Raw genomic sequence first — 5,043 nt, forward strand, 5'->3', positions numbered from 1 at the left:
ACCGTGCTACAACTCCCCCCCCCCCCCCGGTCATGGACTGACATGACACCTCCATTACGTAACTATACCTAATTACAATAGTCATATCACTGTCAATTATACTGACATTTACAATGAAACTTTAGGTAAAGGATTATTCGATGGTAAAAGCTATAAATTGAAAGCACATTTGACCACTTAAAAATAAATGGTATTTCCTGCGTTGTAGGTAACACAGGAATTGTTTTGTAGTGAAGTAACACAATTTCTGCTACCAGGAAATATAATTAGGCATTTAGAACTGATTTATAATACTATTACACTGATTTCGTTCTATGATACATTGGTCTGACTGTTATTTCTGACCAATTAAGCCTAACCTAATTTGCTGTTCATCCTCGTATCCTAGCAACAATTTAATTGAATTCAATATCAGCGCTACTTAATTAAATTAATATTAATATTCAAATATCTAGGATTCAAAATGTATTCCAATAAAATAATTATGTAAATGTTTGATACTGTTTTGAAACAGATATTTATGATGATATTAAAAACAGATAATATTTCAGTACAGAAAACTAGCATTATAACTATTACATAAATGTATTCATGCAGCAAAATATTCTAATAGAGTAATATTGCCTTCTCTAGTGGTACTCTACGGCACTGTTTTATAAAGATTAAAAATATACAAGGGTGTGCAAGGCTAACCTAACGTACACAAAGGTACACCTTAATATTGCACACAAAGGAAACGGGATAAATTTAGACGTAAATGTAAAGAGGGACTGATTGAGTGATAATGTAATGTACTATAAACCAATGAAATGTATTAATTATGTTACTAAAGTATTTCTTTATTTTTACCATTAATTCAAACAGATCATCAAAATAACTTCATGCTCCATGCTTTATTAGATATGATCGTGATAATAATTACGTATCACTTCTTAATGAACATCCCAACAGAGCTGAGATTTACATACACATCCTTACATATCTGTTGATTTGTAGGCGGATAATGTTATATTACTTATACATACATAAATATGTTATGCGTATATGCGTAAATGTTCAATAAAACAGACTCCAGAATCCTACAGCGCTTCACATAACTTTGTTGTTAACAGTGACATTCATACAACTTTAAAATATAAAAACCCGATATTGTCAATATTATTCTTGTACATCTTAACAATGACCTTGAATTGTTAGACTCTATCTCAATAGCAAAAAAGTAAATTGTGTCTTCCTTTTTAACTACAAAAGCAATAGTTTGAAAACACTTTTGTCAGATTTAGTATTGTGAAATAATAATGCTGTACTTATTATTAAAGATTAATTTTACTTAATGTTACAGCTTATTAATGTTACAACTTAAAACAATTATTATAAGTTTGATGTCACGAGAAAAAATCATCACATGATTTTAAATACTTTAGTGTGAGAAACATAATGTATTTTATTAAAAAATAAGTATAATTCATTGTTTTATTTCTTAATAATATATTTAAACAATGTGACTATGCTCGTATAGCCAATGTTAAAAAGACGAATTTTCTTAATATATTACGTTCTTACAGTATATAGTATTATTGGTTGTCAAGTGCTATATTTCCTGCCTTCATCTACAAATACCTATAAAACGTTTAAATTTTTTAAAACATTGTTATTTTTACATATATTATACTATTATCACTCAGAAACATCTACAATTATAGTCCTAGACTGATTTTATGCTGAAAATTAATGTTAAAACAGTATGTTTAGTATAAAATCCTCTGAAGTACATTCTCCTCGCAATTTGTTTCCATACAAATTGCATGGAACCTCATAGGTACGGCACAGTTAAACTTTTTTGGTTCAATACATTATGTGCATATAGCCGGATTGAATATATAATTATATTTATAATTACGGGTTAATTTAAAATCAAAATGTTATCTAATATTTTTAAACAGGCTAATATTCATATGTAATAAACATTTATTTCTGTTTTCAAAAGTAAAATATTCTCTAAAATATCAAAAGTCCAGAATGAAAAAATTGTATTTGGAAGTTCCTACGGGCAATTGAATTTATACAAAATTCTGAATTAGGAGTAAAAATCGGTTTTGGTCGAGGAAGAGTATTGCGGAAAATGCCTTTTATGTTGCAAAATTAAACATTACTTAGTGTGAAGGGTTTAATGTTCAGATGAAGGTCAGAGCAATAATTAGTAAACAATGAAACTTTGCTAAGAAGATATCTCTTTCCTGGAACAACTTTAAGTTATACTACTTAGAAAATAGTATTCACTTTCCATAGCCTAAATAGAAACACAGGTAAAAATCAAAGTTTCAGACACAACTTTTCACATAAATGTTCTATTCCCTCCAACAGCAAACTAACATAAGTGAAGGCCAAGTCACAATTGGACCCTAGGGTGTATGCTGTGTCCGGCAATAAAACAGATTTCCTAATTTTTAAGAGATTCACGCCGAGAGTTTTACCGTGTTTACGTTATTCTTGCAGTTTCCGTTCTATAATAAAAAAACTCGTATTAACATTATATTAATTATATATATATATATATATATATATATATATATATATATATATATATATATATATATATGATTATAAAGTTTCTACATATTAATTATTTTTATTCTCCTATAACAATGTACAAAAGTATTGTAATCTCTTGTATTAAAAAGTCTTACTGAAGAGACATTAATCATAGAATTAACCACGTGATCTGATCGTTATTGATTGATGTTGGCACCGTTTTTCTCAAGCCCAGTAGTTTTGAGAGTTTTTATTTTGAAGTTATTAATAAATTTATAAATCTGAAATGGGAATGTTTTTCAATCGCAGATGTATGTATATACTTTTATACATAAAGTTAAAACAGGTTTCTATTCACTGCACTGAATACATATTCATTCCTAACGTTGCTGGATGAATGAACGTTGCTTATTTGAGCCGAACGTGTTTAGGATATAACCTATATACATATATTATAGGTATATTTTGAAAGTATTTTTGTTTATTATTTTTCCAATACTAAACTTATTCTAGTAGTTTATTGAACCTAAATTTATTACACAATATCATCCAGGTCTCAACAAAATTTATAACAGATTCAAAATTTTAAAGTATCTTACAAAATTCTCCATTGACAGACTTATTTCCAAAAGGTATACCTGATGATGCTGATATGGAAACTAAGTTCAAGATAACACATCCATGTGATACATCTAGATGCATGGTATGTAATCAAATAGTAGAGTCATCTGGACACTCATAAATCTTTACAATCCGTGGTTAGATTTTACAACTCTCACCCTCGTTCCCTCGCTTATCCCCACAATCCTAATGGTGTATTGGGTTTTAGTGTTAACATATTATTACATTTTGTTATAGTGACATATCTTTCAATGCTACAAGGCAACCTGTGGTTTTGCCATGAATACCTCACATAAGATAATATCTTCCAGAACTAGTCAATCGAAACATGGCCGTTTTCCAGCTATTGATATATTGCTATATTTTACTGCAGTGCCCAATATTGGCACGCTACTATATTTGTTACGACTACTGTCCAGCAGGTTATTACTTCCATTAGCAATCAAAGTACCTTCTTAAAGTCTTGCTAGAATGAAGACCATTTATCTATTTGATTGCGAGTGTTTTGTCTATATTCTAGTGTACTGTTTAAACCTCTATTTAAACATGTTATGCAACACGTGGTATAGGGTACTCCTACCTTGTGAAGTTTTAATATCAGTATGGTTAGTAATACAGAAGGTGAGATGAAAAATCATGTTTATTGAATAAGCATTAGTGAAATCCAGGAGGGATACAACTGTGCAAGGAAAATGTGAGTTGGTCGATAGAAATAAAGTAATAAATATTTTAGTCTTTCAATCTTTATGCATTACTTGAACCATTTGTCTATGACTGAAATTTAAATACACACTTAATTTTAATATACACTTAAATAACCGCTTTTATCAAACTTGTGGGATGAACATTAATAGCAATCCCACTACACCCTATTTTGAAACAATGAGTGGCACAATGGCAAAGCCATTGGAAATTCCGATTACCATTCGATCCTCTTAGTAGTGAACACGGAAATAATTCGTCAAATACCATAAACATGTCTACTTCAGATCAAAAAATCATACGTCTCCAACATACTGAATCAATTAGCTTTCACTGAGATTACAATGTACCTAGTGCTCCTCCACTCTGTCATTAAATATTTAAAATTTTACTAAAATTGTCGTGGCTATTTATTCAAATATTGCGTAATGCTGCAGAGGCATTTGTGTATTTCATTGGTACAACACGCTATCTTATTCTCAGCGAATGGAAGGATACTATGAACCACTTAAACTTTCACGTCCTATTTGTGTGTCAAAAGCGTTAGTTTAATTAACAAATTTCAGCAGCAACATATTGTTGCTTCGGTACCTCTGAGAGCGATGATAATAATTGTGTTGATATTGAACGAGGCCCTGTACATCGTTTAAAAAAACACAGCGTTTTAGTTCCTCCTCTCACGTTCATACGACGTGTTTAGTTGTATCGCTTCCCTGTGTTCATTTAAATTATTAAAAATAAAATAGCAGAATTAAATATATAATTATTCTTAAAATAAAACCCCCATATATATATATATATAATATATATATATATATATATATATATATATATATATATATATATATAAAAGGACAAAGACCTTACCTACTCACTCATCACTAATTTTCTAGCTATAGGGGTTGAAATTCGTAGAACAATATCTTGTTTATATATGCCCGTTTTTTCCGCAAATACAAATGCTACTACGGCATCTGAAGTAAGTTAAAATGTCTGGAAGTAGACGCCTTTTTACTAAAGTAGTTTCTTTTAATCGAGATACAAATTTTCTTTATCGGGGCTGCAACGCAAACGCTACTTGAGCACTAGCAATGACGTTGATCGGAACAAAATGACATAGGTGTGAAAAACCTTGTTTGCCTAACGTAGGCTGCTCAGACTGAATATTAATATATTTGTTTGATCGTA

The sequence above is a fragment of the Homalodisca vitripennis genome, chromosome 1 (genome assembly GCF_021130785.1).
Source record: "Homalodisca vitripennis isolate AUS2020 chromosome 1, UT_GWSS_2.1, whole genome shotgun sequence".
In the NCBI taxonomy this organism is placed as follows: Eukaryota; Metazoa; Arthropoda; class Insecta; order Hemiptera; family Cicadellidae; genus Homalodisca; species Homalodisca vitripennis.